Consider the following 25,654-nt stretch of genomic DNA (forward strand, 5'->3'; position numbering starts at 1 on the left):
TTCAAGTCCAGAACATACAATTTTATCCTAATTCTGCCTAAGCTCTGAATTTTACATATTAACGTTCTGCTTAATAACATGGTAAGTTATACCTGCATCAACCATTGACTCACTATTCCCCAAACTAGTTTTATTTCTAATTATTGCTCCTTTTTAAACCTTCCTACATATCTCTCATTCTTTCTTTATCTCTCTACATATGCACATACATAATTTTAATTTAATTCTTGACATATGATACACAGAGAGCCTGAATGATAATATGGGATTATGGTATTTATTAACATGGTCACAATGTGAGACTTTGAAATTCCATGTCAGTAAAAATACAAGACCCCAAGATCCAGTAATACCACTATTGGGAATATACCCAAGAGATGCCCCATCAAATGACAAAAGTATCTGTTCAACTATGTTCATAGCAGCATTGTTTGTAATAGCCAAAACCTGGAAACAACCTAGATGCCCTTCAATGGAGGAATGGATGAAGGAAGTGTGGAATATATACATATTAGAGTACTACTCAGCGGTAAAAAACAATGACTTCTCGAATTTTGCATGCAAATGGATGGAAATAGAAAACACTGTCCTGAGTGAGGTATCCCAGACCCAAAAGGAGGAACATGGGATGTACTCACTCATAATCGGTTTCTAGCCATAAATAAAGGACATTGAGCATATAATTTGTGATCCTAGAGAAGCTAAATAAGAAAGTGAACCCAAAGAAAATCGTATAGTCATCCGCCTGGATAGGGGAAGTAGACAAGATTGCCGGGCAAAAACTGGGAACTTGCGTGTGAGGTGGCATGGGGCTAAGGGGAAATGGGATGAGAAACATGAAAAGGGGAGGATGGGAGAAGCTCGGGGGATTGGGATGGTTGGGATATAGGAAGGGTGGATACGGGAGCAGCGAAGTATATATCCTAACTAAGGGGAGCCATCTTAGGGTTGGCAAGAGACTTGACTCTAGAGGGGTTCGCAGGTGTCCAGGGAGATGTCCCCAGCTGGTACCTTGGGCAACTGAGGAGAGGGAACCTGAAATGACCCTATCCTATACTGATGAATATCTTACATATCACCTTAGAACCTTCATCTGGCGATGGATCGAGGTAGAGACAGAGACTCAATTTGGAGCAACGGTCTGAGCTCTTAAGGTACAAATGAGGAGCAGAAGGAGGGAGAACATGAGCAAGGAAATCAGGACCACGAGGGATGCACCCACCCACTGTGACAGTGGATCTGATTTATTGGGAGCCCACCAAGGCCAGCTGGACTGGGACTGAATAAGCATGGGTTGAAACCGGACTCTCTGAGCATGGCAGACAATGAAGGCTGATGAGAAGCCAAGGACAATGGCACTGGGTTTCGATCCTAATACATGAACTGGCTTTGTGGGAGCTTAGCCTGTTTAGACGCTCACCTTCCTGGACGTAGATAGAAGACCTTTGTCTTCCCGCAGGGCAGAGAATTTGGACTGCTCTTCAGTATTGAGAGGGAGGGGGAATGGAGTGGGGGGTGGAGAAGAGGAGTGGGGATAGGTGGAGGGGAGTGGGGGGAGGGGGCAATATTTGGGAGGAGGGGAGAGAAATGGGAAACGGGGAGCAGGTGGAAATATTAATTAAAAAAGAATAAAAAAATACAAGAGTGGTATTTTAACAAATATTAAAGACTACCTTCAGTTGTTTAAAGGCCATCAAAGCTTCCATGTAAGGAAGAAAATGAAGTTAACATAGTGATGTTTAAATTGACTTGCTATGACTCTGCAGTAGAGTTTGGAGTTAGGGATGGTGATGCTTCCAGAAGTTCTTTTATTGTATAGGATTGTTTTAGCTATTTTGAATTTTTGTTTTTCCATATGAAATTAAGTATTTTTCTTTCTAGTTCTGTGAAGAATTGTGTTGGGATTTTGATTGGGTTGTGTTGAATCTGTCGTTTACTTTTGGGCATGTAGAAGATTGCAAATAGATCTATATCTATCCCCATGCACAAAACTCAAGTCCAAGTGTATCAAAGACCACAACATAACTATGGGTAAACTGAACCTCGTAGAAGAGAAACTGGGAAGTAGCTTTGAATGCACTGGCACAGGAGACCACTTTCTAAATACAACACAGCACAGACATTGAGAGCAACAATCAATACATGAGACCTCTTGAAACTGAAAAGCTTCTGTAAGACAAAGGACATGGTCAATTAGACAAAACAGCAGCTTACAGAACGGGAAAAGATCTTCACCAACCCCACATGTGACAGAAGGCTAAACTCCAAAATATATAAAGAACTCAATAAAGTAGACATCAAAATACCAAAATAAACCAATTGAAAAATGAGATGTATATCTAAATAGAGAATTCTCAATGAAAGAATCTCAAATGGCCAAAAGAAATTTAAGGGATTACTCAATATCTTAGTTATCAGGAAATGCAAATCAAAATGATCCTGAGATACTGTTTTACACCTGTCAGAATGGCTAAGATAAAAAGTACTAATGACAGCTTATTGGATGAGATGCAGAATAAGGGGAACACTGTTCCACTGTTGTTATGAGTGCAAACTTGTATAGATACTTTGGAAATCAGTATGGCGGTTTCTCAGAAAAATGGGAATCAATATACCTCAAGACCCAGAGATACCACACTTGGACATATACCCAAAGGATGCTCAATTATACCACAAGGACACTTGTTCAATTATGTTCATAGCAGCATTATTTGTAATAGCCAGAACCTGGAAACAACCTAGATGACCATCAGCTGAAGAATAGATAAAGAAAATGTTGTATGTTTATACAATGGAGTATTACTCAATGGGAAAAACATGGACATCATTAAATTTGGAGGCAAATGTATGGGACTAGAAAAAATTATCACGAGTGAGGTAACCCAGACCCAGAAAGACAGACACATATGAATTCACTCATAAGTGGATATTAGACATAAAGCAAAGAATAACCACACTGCGACTCACAGCTTCAGAGAAGCTAGGTAACAAGGAGGACCCTAAGATCCCTTGGATCACACTGGGAAGGGAGAATAGATGAGATCTCCCTGGTAAACTGTGGGTGGGGGTTGGTTAGGAGAGGGGTTGGATGAGAACATGAGGGAACGGAAGGTATAGCTGGAGGACAGATGGAGTGAGAGATCAATAAAAGAGATATCTTGATAGAGTTATTTTTGGATTAGGGAGAAACCTGGTGCTAGGGAAATTCCCAGGAATCCACAAGGAAGACCACAGCTAAGACTCCTAGCAATAGTGGAAAGGGTGCCTGAACTGACCTTCCATTGTAATCAGGTTGGTGACTACCCGAACTGTAATTATGGAACCTTCATCCAGTAACTGATGAAAGTAGATGCAGAGATCTACAGCCAAGCACCAGGACAAACTCTGGGAGTCCATTTGAAGAGAGGGAGGAGGGGTCATATGAGCAACGGGGGTTTAAGAACATGACTGGGAAACCCAAAAAGACAGCTGAGCTGAACTTGTGGGAGCTCACTGACTTGTGAGTGACAGCTGGGGAGCCTGCATGGGACTGAACTAGGCCCTCTGCTTGTGGGTGACAGTTGTGTAGCCTGGTCTGTTTGTGGCAGTGGGACCAGGATCTATCCCCTGGTGCTTGAGCTGGTGTTTTGGAGCCCATTTCTTATGGTGATATGCCTTGCTAAGCCTAGATACAAGGGCAAGAGGCTTGTTTCTGCCTCAACTGATTGTGCCAGGCTTAGTTTACTCACCATTGGAGCTCTTATTCTTTCTGCAGAGTTGCTGGAGGGGTGGGTTGGGGGTAGGTGGGAAGGAGTTGGAGCAGGTGACGGAAGGGAACTGTGGCTGGTGTGTAAACTGAATAAAAAATTAAAAATAAATAAATAAAATTGCCTTTCAATTTAACTTTTTCTTAAACAATTTCAATGTATTTCCATTTTATTGGTAAGAAATAAAATATAAATATGAACAGAGAGTAGTGCTAAACCCAAACCTGTACCTTGGCTTCTGAGTACAGAAGAAAGACTATTATTTCTTGGTCATTTGAACATTGATGTGTTAAGTAAGGAATCATAAACTCAGAGAAGAGGGAGGCACTGTTCACATGTGAAGTGGTTAATAGTGACCATGGTACCGAAGAAACAATAAAAAGCACTAGAGTCTACAGTGAACAACAAAGTACATGTGTGCCAAAAATCACTTTCTCAATTGTTATTGTTGAGAATTTATTTCCATTATTGCCAAATTTTGTGATTTGTAAGAAATTGTAAATCCACATCCTTTTATATACTGTTTTGGATTGAAAATGTTAGCAAACAATAAAAAGAAAATACTCCAAAACTTAAAATGTGTTAGTTCTATTTTTAATTTTTTGAGGAAGCTCCAATATAATTTCCCTAAAGATTATATTGATTTGCATCCCTACCAATAGTGAATAAGAATTCCTATTCACATTCTTTCTAATATTTATTATCAGATTCTCGATGATTGCCATTCTGAGGTAGTATCTCACTATAGTTTTAATTTCTACTTCCCTGATTGCTAGTATTGAATACTGAATGCTTTTAAATTGGCCAGGCAGTGATAGCACACGCCTAGCACTTGGGAGGCAGAGGCAGGCAGATCTCTGTGACTTCAAGGCCAACCTGGTCTACAAGAACTAGTTCCAGGACAGGCTCCAAAGTTACAGAGAGACCCTGTCTCGAAAAACAAAAACAACAACAAAAAAATGTATATATTGGCATTTGAGTACAAACTGCCTGTTCAATTCATTGGCTTATTTGTTGATTGGCTCTTTTCTTTATTATTTGCTTGGTATTTAGTTTCTTCAATTATTTGTAAATTCTGGTTATTAGATCTTGGTCTGAAGTATAGCTAATAAAGATTTTTTTTTTAATTTTCTTCCTACCATATCGTATGACTTAGCTATTATACCACTGGGCAGGTATCCAGAAAATTTTATAACCTATCACAGATATATTTGTACCCTTATGTTTTTTACTGCTTTATTCACTATACCAAGGAAGTGGAACCAAATTGGTTAGTCACCAACAGAAAAATGGATAATGAAAATCTGTTGCATATATAAAATGGAATATTGTTCAAATCTACAGAAAATGAAATCACAAAATGAATGAGTTATAATGTATAATATTAATCAAGATTATGGTCACAATCTCAGGAAGAGAAAATATATACTACATAGTATATGTTCTTAATATTGAGATCTTGGGTATATATACAAAAGTACATGTGGATACAGCATGACATTTACAAAGAAGAACAAGAAAGGATAAATAATAGGTAATGAAGAATACCTATTGTTAATAGTTACTTGAGTTGTTAAAGCGGTTATAAATTAATTGTTCTTTTCGTTTTAATTACATCGTGGACTTTTCTTTCTTTTGTATGGTGAATAGTAATAAAATGATTATTGTTTTGTGGCTTGCTCAGAATTATTTCAATGTAGTGTAGCAAAATGTCTGATTTGGTAAGGTGTGTTAAGTAAGGTTTTAAGGTGTTTTACATATTAACCTCTGATACTGAATATTCCTGATCAGTAAGCATCAATGTATATAATATATATTTTTCTTCTAAAGCACACAAAACGTATTTGCTAATAAAAAAGCAAAATTCCAATGTGAAGCTGCACACATTCAGAATGGGTATTCTAACTGTATAGGAGTGCATTGATATATATGGATTGGGGGGATCTGGCTAATTTTTCAGCATGAAGATTTTTATTTGCAAATTCTTTATTATAAAGTTTTCATTAAAAATAAAGATATATGTAGCAGGGCATGGGTACCTGTTGTACTTTTACAATATAAATATCTTGATTTGTGGCCTCAGAGCCTCTAGTTTCTATGAGCTGATAATGTGGTTGTATGTGTGTTCTGAGTATGTGTGTGATCATTTTATTTCTACTTGTAAGGTTCTATTCATTATCCAGGGAACATGGATTGAATGTCTTTGATGTCGCAGGGAGAATATAAAGGCAAGAATGGACAAAGGAATTTTAAAACTGTTTGCAGCCTATATTGCTAATACTTCATCATTTATCTGTAAGCCAATTATGGAGTAGCTATTACTAATTCCACTTACAGACTAAGAAACTTAAGCTTTAAGGTATTAAGTGTTTTGTCAACATTGTACATATAGCAAATAAAAGACTTTGTATTCAATTTCCAAAATGTGTGTTTCCAAAATATTTTATTTATTTTTTTTGTAAAGAAAATAAAGAATTATAGTAAAGAACTCAAAAGGGGAACATGCAAAATATAGAATATAGAAACATAGGCTGGGCGATGGTGGTGTGGTACACGCCTTTAATCAAAGCACTCAGGAGGCAGAGGCTGGTGGATCTCTGTGCATTTGAGGCCAGCCTGGTCTACAAGAGCTAGTTCCAGAATAGGCTCCAAATTTTCAGAGAAACACTTTCCTGAAAAAAAAAAAGAAAGAAAGAGAAACATAGATAACTACAGATAATATTTTGATAAAAAATACTTCTAGCTTTACATACACACATATGTGCAAAGATTTAAAAGCTAAAACCATTCTTAATATATAACTGTATATATATATATATACTGAAAATTCTATTAAGAGTATATTTTTATTTTATTATTCATTAAAAATACATTTGTTAACTCAACAGTGCTCCTTTAAGTAGCTTCATCATTGCTTACTTTTTTGAATATTTCAAGTATCAAGTTTTCACATGTATCATTTTTCACATAATAGAAAATGCCTTAATAAACATCTTCATGTTAGAAATATCTGTTTAAGCCTATAATTATTTTATAATTTTATATAACTATAATTTTATTAATTATATGTAGGAACAAATACACTCAGTAAAAGGATTCAAATAGAGGTAAAGTATTTAATGACACATACTCAATTTTCAGAAGTGTCCTACAAACTTACAACATTATCAGTATATGAATGTCTGTTTTTCTTGTCTTTTTAGCATTAACTGTCTTCATAAAAAATTGCATATACATATTGCAGATCATAATGCTTTATTTTGTTTGTATTTTTCTCAGTGATAGTTATTCTTGGCATTATTCTCTTACATCTATTTTTTTCCTACAGATACTTTCCACTTTATGTGCCATGTGAATTTCTTCATAAGTCAATTCAATCCATCTTTGTCTGTATTAGTATTTTTGACTGCATTAAAGCACATAAATTGCTTTCTTGATCTCATATAAATATTTGGATCTACAATCAATCTCATTATTCACGTTTCTACATCCATGGATTCAGTTTGCCATAAATCAAAAATATACAAAAGAAATAAATTTGTATTGAACATATACAGACATTTTTCTTCTTTCATTATTTTCTAAAGTGGATAATATAACAACTTTTCAAATGGGATTTAAGTTTTACTAGGTATTGTAAGTACTCTAGTGTTCATTTAAAGTGCACAAAGGGGTATGCATGGGTTGTATGAAAATTTTACAATTTATATAAAGGACCTGAGTATCTGTGGGTTCTTTTGTACATGAGACATCCTGGGAACCTATTTCTCATGGCAAACAAAATAAGCCTTTTGTTGTTGTTTGTTTGTTTGTTTTTTCAGTATTTTATGTTTTATTTGGTACTTCTATTATTTCAAATGTTGTGATAGCTCAACTGTGCTACATTGCATTATCAAAGGAAGTTAAGAGATTCCAGTTTCTATTCTTGGAATACAGGGCACTTACTATCATTTTACGCTTTAAGACATTACACAACTTTCATTATATTCCTTTTCCATGCTGAAATACTGCTAGAGAGCTAAAAGTGACTGATGTCAGATGTTAATCTGTGTTGGTGCTCTAGAAGATATGAGCATAGTACATGATATTGATTTGGAGATACTGATATATTATACTGATTTATGTTAAGTAGCATACACCATACCTGGAGAAAATTTGTATATCTAGAAAACTCTTTATCTATTTCAGTAGTTATGGTTTCATATATGTAAGTGTATGTGTGTCATGGTAAGCATCATTTCAAAAATTTGAAGTACCATATTTTCCTTTATTTTTCCCTTCTTCGAGACCATCAGAAAATGCCAGTATTAAGAAAAAAATCATACACTATCAGGGCTAGCAATTATTTCAGAAACCCTTTTTTGTTATATAGGAGAATTAATTACTTGAATGGTGAAACTATTTGCCTCAAATCACACAATTAGTGTTGGTACTGGAATTCAGATTACTGTCTTCTAACTTTGATGCTCATTACATTACAACAATTTATTTGAGGGATCCTTTTATTACACTGGAATATGATAAAGTGGTCATATAAATTCAAATGCTGAAAGTGATTTAGTTTTCACACATTTTATAATAAGTATTTATAATTAAAGATTCAAAATTAAAATTAAGTAAAATTATAAAAACATTGAATATGTGCATAAGGAGTTTGTGTCTGTGTCATAGTTAGCTTTAATTATTAATTTTATAGAAAGAACCTCAGTTGAGGAATTGTCTCCCTCAAAATGCCTGTGGGCACATCTGCGAGCATTTTCTTGATTGCTAATTTAGGTAAGAAGGTCCAATCACCTGTGGGAGTGGATATCCCTGGGCAGGTAAGAAAGATAGTTGAGCAAGACAGTGGTCTATTCTTTAGTTTTTGCCTCCATGTCTTGAGTCCCTGTCTTAGCTTCCCATGATGATGGAGTATAACCTATATGATTTAATGAAACTTTTGCTCTCAAAGTTGGCTTTGGCCAGGATTTTATCCCATCAAACTAAAGCAGTTAAAACACCACACCAGCATACTAGTAAGCTTTCTCTGTTTTCTGTGATGTTGAAATAGAATCATTGCACTTATCTCAACATTTACCCCTTTAAAGTAGTTGTGGGATGCTTGAGATACATATCACTGTGAAGTTTGTGACTTCTAGCTTATTATTTCAGCTATTTAATTTGTTTCCTTTTTTAGCCAAACAAAGATAAGTTCTCAAATTTCAGAGAACTTCCAAATTTAAAATTCTATGGTCTTGAATTTTGCTTTTTTTTAAAGAAAAAATATTACTTGGCTCTTTTAGCACAAATCAATGATTTACTAAGTATTTTAAGTACATCTACTATATTCTAATTACACTGCTGGCCACACTTGTAAATATAATAGTATATCCTAACATTTTATTAGGATTTTTCTTTTTTTATTGAATTTGGATTTTAATTTCATTTGATTCAGGTCATTAAAGTTCAGTTTAGGATCACACCAAGACACCTAGATGAAGGAAATTTGGAAATTAAGTATGATAATTGTTGTAATAAGAGCGACAGGGCTGTGTCCCCAGCACCTGGCCGCCCGCATGGCTAGCTTATGCCCCGAAATAATTACATGGAAACTGTATTCTTTTAATCACTGCCTGGCCCATTAGCTCCAGCCTCTTATTGGCTAGCTCTTACATATTGATCTAACCCATTTCTAATATTCTGTGTAGTACCACGAGCTGGCTTACCAGGAAAGATCTTAACCTGCGTCTGTCTGGAGTGAGACAATCATGGCGACTCCTGACTTGGCTTCTTTCTCCCAGCATTCTATCTGTTTACTCCACCCACCTAATTTTCTGTCCTATTAAAGGGCTAAGGCAGTTTCTTTATTTAACCAATGAAATTAACTCTTCCATCATTTCCCCTTTTCTTGTTTAAACAAAAAGAAAGGCTTTAACTTTAACATAGTAAAATTACATATAACAAAATGGTTATCAAGCAAGAATTACAGTTACAATATTTATATCTATTTTATCTCTTATCATAACTAAGGAAAACTATAACTATCTATCCATTCTTCAACTCCATCAAAGACTCCAGAAGGATATAATATTACCTAAGTAAACAAGAAATAAGAAAACTCTAGAAATGACAAAGACATCTTGCTGCCTGGACAGTCACCCAAAGTTCCTCTGTACCGTTGGGGCATCCATCTTCGGCCTACAGGCCCATAGTATCCAGCAGACACATTTTCATGAAGCAGGAAATTCCAAAGACAGTTCAGTCATTTTCTGCTGTGTCCTGCAGAATGTCTCGCAGACTCTTTCATGAGTCAGGAACCCCGAAAGATCATCTCACCTTTAGGCAAGTTCAGCAGTTCTTTTTCTGTGGGTTCCTTGTGTCCAGTTTATGCAACAGTCCAGACAAGAGCAGTTTCTTGCCCAAATGGCTATCAAACTCCTTAAGGAGCCTCTTCAGTGCCCATCTTCCTCTTGAAGTAGATTGGTGCTGCCAGGAGCAGACGTGTCTCATTGTCATGAAAAGCCCTAAGTTATTAAAACATTAAATGCCATATTCTGCAGTCTTTGAAAGATATGAAGAATGCCTATCTAGCTGAAATATATGTATGCACATCTAGAAAATCTAACTAACATGACTAAAAGCTTGACAATTATCGATGATTATCCATTAACAACCTATATACATTACATTTTTAAATGAACTATACAGTCACAATACCTTAATCAAGATTAGAAATATGCATATACATATAACAAAATTGACCTTCAAATCCACACCAAAGCAAATTATTCATATCTATATCATATCCCCCTTTAAATGTAAAAGAACATTTATAAACCATATTTGGGAACATGGGCGCAGTTTTTTCTCTCCAAACTGCTTCCTGCTGAATGGGGGCGTCGTTACTCAGGTCTTTTATGGTGTAACCTGTGTGTCAGGGTCATCTCAGTTGGCAGTTGAGTGAAGTAATTTTTTGAGGGTGTTCACAGCAACCTTTCAGGAGGGCGTGGTCTATCATACCATATTGGGATAGAAGAAATCCACAGGGTCGCATCCTCTGTGAAAACAAAAGAAGACCCTCTCCAAAGCATCATATCCTTAATCCCAAATTCTGAAATCATAATACCCTTATATCCATTCTGGTTTAGATTGGCAGCCCATGTAATGAAATGTCTCTCTGCATTTAGCTCCTTTACAGTCAAAAATTTTAAAGAAAACACAATAATACAAAGAATCCAGACTCTCTGTGAATTTTTCATTTTTACGTGGCTTATTTTTTTTTTATTTCTTTTAATCTACAACTATCTGTACTCTGTCTCTTTAAAGACTTTATCCCCCCTTTTTTAAGGGCATTAACTTTATTTTTTTTCTAGATAACCTGTGTGCCAGGGTCATCTCATTGGCAGTTGAGTGAAGTAATTTTTTGAGAGTGTTCACAGTAACCTTTCAGGAGGGCGTGGTCTATCATACCATATTGGGATAGAAGAAATCCACAGGGTCGCATCCTCTGTGAAAACAAAAGAAGACCCTCTCCAAAGCATCATATCCTTAGACCCATATTCTGAAATCATAATACCCTTATATCCATTCTGGTTTAGTTTGACAGCCCATATAATGAAATGTCTCTCTGTACTTAGCTCCTTCACAGTCAAAAATTTTAAAGAAAACACAATAATACAAAGAATCCAGACTCTCTGTGAATTTTCCATTTTTACGTGGCTTATTTTTCTTTATTTCTTTTAATCTATAACTATCTGTACTCTGTCTCTTTAAAGACTTTACCCTTTTTTTAAGACATTAACTTTATTCTTTATATATATTTTTTTCTCTCTCTCAAGCCTACGTACATTCATCCAACAGTGTCTGAATCAGTTCTATTGTGAATCTGTAATTTTTTTACTATCCAGGAGCATTTCTTAAAATGTGCCGGGGACGCAGCCCTGCCGCTCGTATTACAACAGATAATTGTCATCATCCTCATCATCAGTAACTAAAAAACTTACTGATTATTTAATGTGTTCTAAGAGTATACATAAGTGGGCTGCATTTGTGCCTATAAGAACTTTAAACATTCATTTAGAAAATCAGCATTTTTTATGATAAACTCACATTAGGGGGTATAGAGTTGGAACAAAATGAGTTGAATAACAGGATCATGTTTGACTTTAAAAGAATATTTTCTACACATAAGGTTGTTGAGGGGGGGCACTTGTAATCACAAAGAAACTGTATTAATTAAAGCACTGCTTGGCCCATTAGCGCTAGTTTCTTATATTAATTTAACCCATTTTTATTAATCTGTGTATTGCCATGTGGCAGTGGCTTACCAGGTAAAATTCTCAGCATCTGTCTCCGGCAGCTCCATGGCATCTCCTTGACTCTGCCTTCTTCCTCCCAGAATCCAGTTCTGTCTTCCCCACCTACCTAAGTTCTGCCCTATCAACAGGCCAAGGCAGTTTCTTTATTAACCAATGAAAACAACACATAGATAGAAGGACCTCCTACACCCTACACCATAAGGTAACTAGGTGTTTCCAGGAAAGACTGAAAGAAAGGAAATAAAGCAGCTGTGATATTTTGTTTGTGTTCTGACAAATAAGACTTGCCTGAAGATCAGAGTGTGGAGCTAGCCACTAGTTAACTATAGAGGTCTGAAGGTTTATACAGACAGACAGAAAGTGATAAGGTTGGCAGAGAGAGGAAGTGATAAGGGGGAACAGAGACAGAATCTCAGCCCTTTAGACAGAGGATTTGGAGAGGTAAGAGGTGATTGTGGTTGTTTCTTTGCTTCTCTTCTTTCAGCTTTTACCCTGATATTTGAATCCAGGTTTTTATTGATATGATCAATTAGGATCACTCTTCATAAAGTCACAGTACTAACAGTGGAAGCAATCTGGGTGAAAAAAAAATTGAGGTAAAATGCTCATGGGTGATTTTGGAAAATAAAATAATAAAAATGCTAGTTTAAATGGCAGATATCATAAAGACAGTACTAATGCTAGAGGCCAGACAAATAAAGATTGAAATCCTGGGTCCACCATGTAGTTGCTGTTTAAGTTTTAAGAAGTCCTTTTACTTATCTGACTGATCCTCAATGTATCCTTAATCAAAACACCTGTAATAAAGCTGATAATCTTCACTTCAAAGTTGGTGTAAAGATTACATCATATGTATATATATATAGTATAAAGCATTATATTGTATTGTATATTGTATTGCTTTATACAATATCTAATACTATAGACACTGATTACATGACAATTTATTCTTATGTATAAAGGCTGTAATAGAGGTAAGTATAGGAGAAAAATGAAAGGATTAAGTTTTATGTAAGAGCAATGTTTTTATCCTTAATCAATGAGAAACCATTAGTTTGTGAAGAGTTTTATTTGAAAAGTGTCATATTAGAGTAATTAATCTGTTATTAATACAGAGGATAGTCTGGGGAGGAGTTAAATGGAAGCCAAATGACTATTTCTATGCCCTATGTAACTGTAAATTATCTATTTTATCATTATATAGTAGTGATGGAAGCCAGTCGTAGGGACATGCCACAGTGAAAGAGTTCTGGCATACTGGAGAATAGTTATGGAAAAAAGAAAAGAAGGAATGAAGGATAGTTTAAAAGATTCTAGACAGGGTGACTTAAACTAGAAACAATGAAGAAATGTGACTTCAGTAAGCGTGATTATCTTTTTGACAATTTTTAACTAGTAATTAGTGTGTGAAACTTTTATGATGAAGCAGGAAAACTTGTAGTACAAAGGTAGGTATAGACTTGGCTCTGCTCAAAAGATGCTTGAACTCTTTTTTTTACACACTTTGTTTCACTTTTTCTTTTTCCTTTTATTGAAAATATATTTTATTTTCTCATACAATGCCTCCTGATTATAGTTTCTCCTCTCTTTACTTCTGCCAGCTTTTCCACACTTCCTTCCCCCTTCCTTTCCCTCCCCTCCCCTCCTGATTCACCCCTTTCAGTCTCTCATTAGAAAAAAAAAACAGCCTTCTAAGGGATAATAATAAAATAAAATGTAATAAGGTAGGACAAAACTAACACAATGGAATTGGACAAGACAAACCAACAGAAGGAAAACAAACCTAAGAGAAGACAAGAGAAACAGAAACCAACTTGCACACTTAGGAATCCCATAAAAACACTAAACTTGAAATCATATTATATACAGAAAGGGCCTGTATGGTTAAAAGAGAGGAGAATATATATATAAAGAAATAGTGAAATAAAAATAAATATATCATAATAAAATTAAAAAGAGAAAGCCCTGACACGACATTATGAGACAAGGCACCCCCAAATATACCATAGAGTTCATTTTTTATTGATCTACTGCTGGGCATCATGCTTACCATTAAGAACATTTTGTTTCCACAGTGAGACTCTCTTGGAAGAAGTTGCATGATTAAGGACAAGGGCATGTGTTCACTTCTCCTTTCAGCTCTGGGACCCCATCTGGTTCAGACTTGCACAGGTCCTGTGCATATTTTCTTTGGGAGCCCATGGGTATGGATTAATTCTTCCTTGACCAAAGGTCAGAGAGTTCAAGTCTATTCTTGCTCCTTCAAGGTTATTGACAGGAGGTTTGATCCAGGGTGTGGCTACTAACAGGATGGTTACTTGATTCTATAGATTTTGAGAAGATTATTAGTTTGTTTGTTCTTTGTATCGTGGTAAAGAAGTCTTTTGTCTTCCCCCTTCTCTTTGACCTGGGGTATATAAGCCTATGGGAAATAAATGTGGGCAGATTCAGTATCCACTGGGTTACCCTCTGAACTCTATCCAGTGTCTCTGTTTGTTTCTTTTGTGTCTCTGTTTTTTTTTTCTGCCTAACATTTCTAATCCACATGCTCCTACCCTGCAATGTACAAGCCTGTACAGACTGGACCTTGACAGTTTTCTCAGTCTCTGTGAGTTCGCATGTGCATTGAACATGTTGATTTAGAATGCCTTGTTTTCTCGGTGTCCTCCAATCCCTCTGACTTTTACACTTTTTTATGCCTTCTCTTCCACAGCATTCCCTAAGCCCTAGGAGAGGGATTTGATGGAAACATCCCATTTAGGGTTGAGTGTTTCAAGGCCTGTCTCACTCTTTGTATAATGTCTGCCTTTGAGTCTCTACAATACGTTCCCATATGATACAGGAGGAAGCTTCTCTGATGACGACTGAGCAAGGCACTGATTTATGAACATAACAGAATGTCATTAGGAGTCATTTTATTGGTACTTTTAAAAAATGTAGTATTTGATTTTACTCTAAGTCCCTCACATTCTTGGTCACCTAAGAAATGATGAATATGATTTCCATCTCCTGAAGTGGGCCTTTAGTCAAATCATATACTGGTTGGTTCCTCTCACAAACTTTGCACCACCATTGCACTAGCATATCTTATAGGCAAAAAACCATTGTAGATCAAAGGGGTTTTGGTGTTTTCATTTCTCATTTAGTAGACTTCAGAGTAACTTCCTGTACTAAAGACACCAGCATGTAGGCTTTATGTTCAATGAATTGTATAGAGGTTGTCTTTAGCAATGCAACTTGATGTCAGTTTCTGGAGAGCAACTTAGGATTTTGCCAACAACTTCAGTTATCCAGAAGTTCCCATAGGACCCCTTTGTTCAATAACTCAAATAGATAAAACTGTCTTAGGACTGGAAGCTTCATTTGGTGACAAGACATGTCCAGTTGGATCTCTGTAACCCCAGTTATTTGGTGTTTTCCATTTAGATCACCTTCATAAATGTACATACGTTAGGAAGCTTCTACAGCACCAAGTTTCCATATCAGCCCTCAAATGGCCCTTCTGTCTCTCCATGTATTCCCTTCCCTGTACCCCTTTTTCTTCCCCTTCTCCACTTAATTCTCCCATTCCAGCCCCTCCATTGAAACATAACTTTCTATTCTATTTCCCTTTCCTAGAGAGATCTACCTCCCTACCTCCACACCCAAGTCACTCACTCTATACCTAACCTCTGTGGTTCTATGAATTATAATTTTGTAATCACTGACTTACCAGCTACTACCCACATATATGTTAATACACACTTTCTTTGTCTTTCTGGGTCTGGGTTACCTCACTTAGGATGATTATTTCTAGATTCATGGATTTACCTGTGAATTTCATGATTTCATTTTTTAAATGACTAATTCTCCATTGTGTAAATGTACCACATTTCCATTGTCCATTCTTCTATTGAAGGACACCTAGGTTTTTTTTCATCCCTGGATATTATCATAGCACAGCAATGTACCTTTTGTGGATAAGGAGACTTATTCTTTCGTGGCATTCATTCACAACTATGTTTACATTTATATACGTAGATTTTGTTGGATTGGGTTTTTTTTTTCTGTATAGTCATCCATATTAACTTTATGAGCACACTTGATCTAGTTCACAAATGTCAGTCTTAATTCTACCAGCTGACTTCTTCATAGTAGGAAAAACCTGTAGCTGAAGAGGGATTTAAGGACTTGGAATAACAGTAAGCTAAATGTACATACTAGGGTAAGGGAAGCTGCTCTTACAATATTCACAAGATAGAAGATAACTTTAAAGGATGTGTTAGTGATATGAAATGATTGGTTTTATAATGAGGTTTTCATATACGTATATAACATACGTTGCACTTATTTACTATCTAGTCTTCTTTCTTGCCTTGTTGTTTCCCTTTCCTATTCACTCCCTTCATCTACCAAAATGTTCTCCTCTGCTTGAATATTTTTAATCTTTTTTTAATTTTATATTTTTTAAAAGAAAGCAAACTTTCTTTTTTATTTTACAAAGCAATCCCAGTTCTTACTGCCTCCCCTATTCCCTTTCTCTCCACCTTCCCCCAATCTCCCCCATTGCACTCCTCAGAGAGGGCAAGGCACATTGCTTTGGGAAAGGTCCAAGACCCTCCCCACTATACCAAGACTGAGCAAGTTATCTACCCAAAGAGAATGGGTTCCCAAAAAGCCAATACAAGCAGTAGAGATAAATCTTGGTTCCACTGCCAGCGACCCCACAGTCTGCCCCAGCCATACAACTGTCACCCACATTCAGAGGGTCCAATTTGGTTCTATGCTGTTTCCTTCCCTGTCTTTCTGGAGGTGGTGAGCTCCCATTAGCTCAGGTAAGCTGTTTCAGTAGTGTCCCCATCATGGTTTCGACCTCTTTGCTCATATTCTTATTCCTCCGACTCTTCAATTGGACTTTGTGAGTTCAGCCCAATGCTCCACTGTGGGTCTCTGCCTCTGTTTCTATCATTTGTTGGATGAAGGTTCTATGGTGACATTTAAGATAGTCATCAAGGGCTGGAGAGATGGCTCAGAGGTTAAGAGCATTGCCTGCTCTTCCAAAGGTCCTGAGTTCAATTCCCAGCAACCACATGGTGGCTCACAACCATCTGTAATGAGGTCTGGTGCCCTCTTCTGGCATGTATGTATACACAATAAATAAATAAATAAATGAGTCTTTTTTAAAAAAAAAAAAAAGTCATCAATCTGACTACAGGGTAAGGCCAGTTCGAGCACCCTCTCCACTATTGCTTAGGGTCTTATTTGGTGTCATCCTTGTGGATTCCTGGAAGTTTCTCTAGTGGAAGTTTCTCTAGTGCAAAGTTTCTTGTTAGCTCCATAATGACTCCCTCAACCAAAATATCTCTTTCCTTGCTATCGTCTCTGTCCTTCCTCCATCTCGACTATCCTGATCCCTCAAGTTCTCCTCCTCCCTCCCCCTGCTATAATATTTAAAAATATGGATTCTATATATGAGAGAAACAATGTAATAATGTCTTTATGAGATTGCATTATTTAGTTTTGTATGCTGATTTCCAGAACTGCTGTTTTCCTGCATATGACTCCATTTTGGTCTTCCTTTTTGGTTCTTAAAACGAACCATTGTATAGACATATCATATTTTTCTTATTCATCCATCTACTTCAAAAATAAACACTAAAAAATAGATTAATCTTTGATAAGCTTTTGATTTGTGGTTACCTGAAAATTGCTGTGCTATCTGTCCGATGACTTTGAACATTGTATTTCTATGATTCATTTTGTAAATGACTTCCTTAGAACTGAGCAACTTTGATGCCATTTCTAGAAACCATCAGGTGCTGAATCATTTGCAAATTGGTCCTTCTGAATTATTTTTAGGAATGAAAACACTAGAGTGATGGCTTGGACATTGACAATGAAGGAAATGGGCACAGGAGGACTCTATTTTTATTATTCTTTTTTGGGTTAGGTTTTCATAAAATTGAACAAAATGAGATAAAAATAAAGTAATTTTGTTCAGGAAGGTCAGACTTCAATGGTCCTGTATGAATGGCCGTGTATTTAATGGCAATCGTCCATAACTTTAGCAAGTTTAATGGCTTTGTTCAGCTATATTTTCACCTTTAAATCTGCAACCTCTGTGTTAACGGTACAGAGTATTTCAAATAATATGTTACCTAATAGTTCACATACAAGTAATTTTATCTCCTTTTAAATTTCAGCTGGTCAGAGCAGCTTTGGAGTAAGCTTTTTTCCCCAGTGTAGGAACATGCATCACCTCTTGAAAGCAGGCAGGCATTCAGAACCAGCTGGCTTGGAGATTTTTTTTTTTTTCTCTAGATTGTATCCGTGCTAGTAAATTTAGGCATCATATTGTTTGAGATTGAAAAGAGACTGATTTTTACCTCGTTGAATTACCTGTATCCCCTATTGACTGAGTAAAAGCAAATGGGGGTTGTGGCATTACTACCTTTACTCTTAACAGTCTGGCATCAGCTAGAGATGGAACTACATGCCAAGCAAAGGCTGCAGAATACCTTCTGCTTATTTTGATCTACTTAAAGAAATTTCTTTGTGTTGCTAAAGAATAGCTGACCCCATCATCCTCGTCACATTTTATCCTTGAATAATGAGGAAAAAAATTCTCCCTGCAGTAAATGTTCAGTTTATGCTGTTTTTTCCTCACTTCAAAAAGATAAAGAAGCTTTATGAAATAATGATGCTATCCTCAGCTGAACATAAGGGTTTGTCCTTAATATCTTAATCAATAGTTAGAGTTAGGAAGGTCAGCTCATCTCTAAACTAAAGCTGGAATCAGCCGTCCAGCACAGAAATGAAATCTAGCAAAGAAGGCTGCAGGCTCATGTCTCAGCTCCAGGTCTGCATTTCAAATAGATGCTTTTAATAGTCGGTTTTCAGTATTTATCTTTGACATCTAGACTAAGGGTCTTCAGAACTTCCATAACCTACTGATAGACTCCTGTAAATCCCTTTGGTGTTTCTTTTTCAATTATTCTGCCCAAGACCATGAGCAAAAGTTTGAAATATATTTCTATAGCAGCCCAGAGACCAGTTTTTGAAATTCAAGGTGGTATTTATTAATTTATTCAAGCAATCAGGCAGTCCTTTGGCAAATATTTTTAAGCACCTGTTATGTGCGAGGCACTGGGATAAACATCGAAGATACAAATAGACTTGTAGTCTAGGTGTAATAAACATCCAGAGGCCAACTTAATTTCTATGCAAAATTCAGTCTCATTTTCTCCTATTTTAAATGAACCTATGAATGCTAAATTCAGTTGCCTTGCTTATTCTTTCTACATGAGTTGATTTCATTTTCTTTCTTCTGAGATTGTGGAATAGTTTAAGTTTTCATTCAACTTCTGATTTTGATATGTATCAGCTGTGTGATTTTAGGCAAATAAGTCTTAATTATTTTTCTTACTCAAACTTTCTTATCTGCAAAATAGGGATAAGAAGTACTTGCTTTATAAGATATTTGCAAGAATATCATAAAACAATGTCTAACTTGCAATTCCAACTCAATAAAAACATATTAAATCCTATTGGTTCCTTTACTTTGAAAAAAACTTATTTATTATTTGCAATCAGTGAGGAACGAATTAGAAAAACATATGCTGGAAAAGTTGAATATTTGTCTCTTCTTTGAGAAAGTAAAGAAGAAAAAAAGAGACAGAAAAAGACTTGGAAACTTCATTAACAAGAACATTGAAATCATTTTGAAATTCCATTTGCTTTAAAATACGTAAGCTTGTTTGATTATGCCTTGCTTGCTGTCAGAAGCACTAATGTTTGATTAGAAGCTCAGCACTGGTTGTTTTCATTCTTCGTATACTAAGGCCAATTTCATCATTATTTCAAAATCAGATGACTTATCTAACTTGCCACGATTTGATCTCCCCACAGCTTACAAACACTCTGTAAGCCCTGGGAGATTCATAAGTGGTTTGTTTTGTAAAAGTGAGTTCTGCCAGAATTTTGAAAATATACTATTTCTTCCGCTCCCTCCAAATGGCTTTTTTTCTTTATCAAGGTAACTTGATGACTCATAGTATCTGGTGATGAAAAGTAACTATTTTTAGCTCACTCTTGAAAGAGATACAAGATGGGATATTATTTCAAAGAGAGGCAAAGGATGTTGGTTTGTGTCAACATAATTATCAAGGTAGCAATCTTCTTACACTTTATAAACTAAATCACCCACATCCCCTTGAGCCACAGTCAAGTCCTGGAGAATAATGGGCATCTCGAATGAAGTTGGTTAGTTTTATATGAAAGAATCTCATTTAGAAGGTAATTTCTCCAAAAATTCAACCTGCCCTCAGAGCTGGTATATGACCTTGATGTCTTATAATATTAATGAGTTCCCTAAAGGTAACACTGGGATAACAAAAATCTTTCTTGTTGGAAAGTTCATAGTAATTTTCAGTAATCATTCACACCAAATTTTTAACATAATATCTTGGTTCAGTCTAGATATTTATTCCTATATATCTGGTTTAGGTGCAAGTTAATACAAATACACGATCATTTTGTTGTTTATATCCAGAAAGAGGTCTGTTGGAAGGTTTTATCTGCCTATGAAACCATTCACCTTATCTTAATAGTATGAATTATCAAAGACAATATAAAGGTACAAAGATAAACAGGCAAAACAAACCCTCATATTACGAGAAAATCACTTGTTCATTTTTCCTTTTATAATTTATTTGGGAAAAATTCTTAAACATTTGTTTATTCATATTAAATGTGTTTTACTGCTCTGTTCACCTTTTTTAATAACTCCAACTTTATATTGTTACTGATTTATCTTAATAGATGTTAAGTTTTAGGATGCCACTGGCTTAAGACTGTATTCAAGCAATTCTCTGAAAATAAGGTAGTTTTCATAGAAGTTGTTGACAGTGACTTTGAGCTTGATGCTCACATTTCAACTCTTTGAATCTGCTATCTTATAAAAGATGTGTAATATCGTTGAGCTTTCTTACTTCATAGAACAACCGGTGGTTTGTGGTTAATCTGAAAACACACACATAAAAGAACCAAAAGTTTTCCTATATATACATTGAGTAATCTTTAGTTGGTAAACCTGATTTTTATTTTAACTTCAAATTGACTTCAGATTTCTATACTGTAACAGACATACTTGAGGATACCACCCTATCCCTGGAAGAGATGGGAGAGTGCAAGGTGTTCAGCATGCACAACTGGCCAAAATTTTCACAAATAAGTGTATTATTAATGGAGAATTATGCTTCCTCAGAAGGTCAGATACTCATTTCATGGCAGCACAATCACAAAAAAACGAAACACAGAAATCCAGAGACTAATTCCAATTATCCTGCAATCCCACATCTCCAGGAACGCAATGAACAACTCTTTTAATTGCCTGGTTGGAATTCACTATCACCAATAAACTTGTATGTCCTGTGAGAGGCACAGTTTTTAAGAATGTCAAGAAACCTCACATGAAATAAATGCATCTTATAGCACAGCAAGACAATACATTGTGCACGTCATCTCAATCAAGCTTGTCTCTTATTATTAATTTCAACCCCTTGAAGTATTTGTTTTGTCATTCTTAGAGTTGTGGCTCACAGAGGAGAAAAAAACAAGATAACAAAAATGAAAGCAAGGCCTTTAACAATCCATTACAACACTGTAAGCAACAGTGATGGCTAACAGTGACTAATAATCCATCATAGTACTATTCCCATCAGCTGTAAAACTGTCATCCCTAAAAGGTTATTAGAGCACAGATGTGGTCGATAGTTCGCACTGGTGTGTTAAGGGGCTGTTAAGGATGGAGTATTTCATGATCACACACAAATGGAACTTACTCTTCTTTGTACGGAGATAGGGAATTTTCAGCAAGGTTTTGAGTGACAGAGACAAATGTGTATGTGAGATAGAAAGACATCAAAACATGAGGATTGATAATGTAAGGGACAAGACTAGAACAGTATCATATTCTTACCTTTTTTTTTTTTTATCACATTCCAAGAAGGAAGCAAGGTACTGGCCCCATGATAAATACCGAGCTACCTATGATACATTAAGTTGACTTTGTGCAAAGCAGAATATCCTCTTGTCTTGGCTGTGGAGTGGAGGGCTGGGCAGTAGCATTTTTGGAATAAGCATTTCTTTAGTAGTTTGTCCTCCCATGGGAGGAATGAATACTGCAGCAATTTCCCATGTCATGTCCTCTGCCAGTTTCTTGGAGGTCTTAAAATTCACAACTCTTAACTATCAGGAAAAGAAAAAGAAGCTAAAAGCTCAGCTATGAGCTCCTCCATCCACATTTTATAGATGAAATATTTAGTGTTTTAAATTAAACATGCCTAAAAAAACCTTATTCCAGAGAGGTTTTGCAACCATCCTGCTTACAGAGCTCTAACCTTGGAATGGAATCTGCATATGAATCAAGGTTACCCTGTTGGAGTTTCTCTAACCAAAGTCTGAATTCAAAATCTCAACCCCAGGGCAGCAGCAGGGGCTGGGCAAGGGTGGGAGTGGAGACCACGAGGGGTATGACATTTAGGGGAGTAGTGCCAAGTCTGTATATTTGAGATTGATAAATTATAGCTCGTTCAATCCAGTTTGGTATTTTTCTTATTCAAATCATGCTGCTGGAAATGAAAGAAAAATCATTTTTTTAGAGTTTGCTGAGCAAGTAGAAACATAGTGTCATAATGTCCACTTAAAGAAATCCATGGTCCTACTCTATCCTGCAGTCAGCCAGCTTATATTTTGAGTGGAACGTTCTGTTTGGGGAGTAATAATCATTTTATATGAAATATCAATCAACCAAGATGTATTCAGAGGAAAGGAACCAATGTGAGGATGGGCTTGAAAAATCACACACTGAAGAATTATTGGCATAAGGAAACATTGTGATTCCTAACAATTCTTTTTCCTTGTGGCACTAAGAATTGAACCTAGGGTTTATGCTAAGCAACTACTCCCCTTCTGATCAGCATCCCCAACTCTCTCTGTGTCTCTACACATGTATACACACACACACATACACACACACACATATGTGTGTGTGTGTACTGATACATATTTTCACTAAATTGTTCTGCCTAAAACTCTGTAGCATAGATAGGCCTTGAGCCTATAGTCCACTTCTCTCAGTCTGGAGAATGGTTAGGATTACAGGCTTTAACAATGAGGCCAGAATCATTATTAAAATTTTTTAATGAATTTTAATTTTATTTAGATAAAAGGAAGCTTTTATCACAGATTACCACAATTAAGGATTCCATAACTATAATGAAGGTAGGAAACAGGAAGACAGATTTAATTTCTAGGAAGTCATTCTGAATTATAGTCCTACCTTCCTTAACCTTCAGATTTTCTTACAACCCCCAACCATTCACTGTCCAGTAAGTACATTTAGAATAAGATTAAAATAAAACACAAACACATCATTGTCTATTCTAGTTCTTGCCTAGTTTCCCGGATACTCCTTCAAGACCTTTCTTTTGATTTTTGTGTGTTAAGAACAGTCTAAATCAAACCATCCCAGAAAATTTCAAGTATGTGAGGATTGTTAACTATGGTTTTCATGCTATGAACCTCTAGGTTCATCAATAATGTTGTAAAATGCATGACTTAATTCGTTTAGGAACTGGAGTTGGTGATAGTTGTGAGTTGTTTTGTATAAGATCAAAACTAAACCTGGGTCCTCTGGGAAAATAACAAGCTGTTCCAAACCACTGAGCAATCTTTCTGGTCTCATCCCTGAACTGAATGAAACTATTACTGCAATAAGGAGAGCATTCTCAATGGCCTTAATTAGTGGCATTGTCCTCTAGATCCTAGCCTTATGGAATACTGTTATTGGCAAAGTCTTCTGGCCTTTTATAAAATCTTTTACACTTACAAAATAGTTTTGCATTTCTTTATTTTTAGGACAGGCACTTCAAGCAATACGATTTCACTTTGCTCACACCATTTCTTTCAACTTCTACAAACCATACTAACAATGTGCTTGCCCCAGCCTCTCATATCCCTGATGGATATTTGAACCCCATATATGTGTAGGCTAGCTTTGTGGTTGCTGTGACAAAGACACATGAGACACATTGATAAGGAGGAATTGTTTGTTTTGCTTCATGGTTTCAGAGGTTTTAATCCATGGTCTTCTGGACCCATTGCTCGGGGACTCAGGTGAGATCGAGAACATGATATCTCTTAGAACATGTGACAGAGGCTACTTGACTCATGAGACTCAACTCAAACTTCCCTGCTGAAAGAATAGGACATTAAACTTCTTGTTCTCTATTCCTCAGAATTGATCCCACTTATTCCTCATGCTTATGAGAAATACCATTGCAATTACATCACAGAATAAACTCCATGAAGATATGTTGTTGTAAGGAGAGAGGTTTTTTGGTTGCTCCAGGCTGCTCAGCCCCGAAGTAATCACACAGAAACTGTATTAACTAAGTAATTGCCTGGCCCACTAGCTCTAGCTTCTTATTGGCTAACTCTTATAATAATTTAACCATTTCTATTAATCTGTGTATCTCCACATATCTGTGGTTTACAGGGTAAAATTAACAGCATCTATCTCCTGCAGCTCCATGGCATCTCTCTCTCTGCCTTCCTTCCCCCAGCATTCACTTTAGTTTTCCCCACCTAGCTTTGTAATTTTGTCCTATCACAGGCCAAGACAGTGTCTTTATTCATTAACCAATAAAAGCAACACATAGACAGAAGGACCTCCCACACCAATATTTTTGGCCTTTTAAAGAAACAAATAGAATATATGCTAAGGGGGCTGTAGGCATTAGGTCATATGTAATGGCATGTGCTTTCCAGAATATTAATTCTGTAATAGAATATTGTGAATAATTTAAGTAACCAGATTGTAAGACACAATAGGCAAGAATGCATCGACTTTTTGGCACTTTTGCTACATGATACAATGGCTAATTTTATGTGTTGGCATGATTGGGTTATTCTGGGTTCCAGAACATTTGCAACTGAATCTACCAATAAGATTCTATATCTCTGAAGCTGTATGTGTTCTACTACAGAAGATAAGGACTTCCATTAATATACTAAGGAGGTATTCTGGGTGTTATTCCTTCGCCTTTATTGGTTGATTAGCCTTTAGTTTCTTACTAAGCAACACCAGCCTCCTTATATAACTTAGTAATAAAGAGTTGTTATACACTTGATGACATACAAAATGGCTTGTGTGCCAGGAGCTTTGTCCCAAATGTGATCTTGAAAAGTGGTGACACATTTTTATTGTGGTGTGGATTGAACCTAGGGTCTTGCACATCCTTTATAAATGCTGTATCACTGAGTTAAACCCCAGATCTTTGACAGAACTTTTAAAATCTAGGGCTTATGGAGTAATCTTTAGGTCATTGGAAGCATTATCCTGGGAAGAAATTGATGTTGTTCTTTTTTGACCCTACTAGCTTCCCTTAAAATTGAGCTCTTTATAAAAATAAAAACCCATCTCTCGAAATTCTCTGGTTTCTTGCTTTTTCATGTGATATTATTCTTCTTACATGCAGGCTTGCCATGATACCATCTGCTAAGTTGTGATATAGCCACAAGATTTTGACCAGAATCAACTATGAACTTGTACCCCAATGAGGCTTTCTG

Source organism: Chionomys nivalis, chromosome X, assembly GCF_950005125.1.
Source record: "Chionomys nivalis chromosome X, mChiNiv1.1, whole genome shotgun sequence".
Taxonomy (NCBI): domain Eukaryota; kingdom Metazoa; phylum Chordata; class Mammalia; order Rodentia; family Cricetidae; genus Chionomys; species Chionomys nivalis.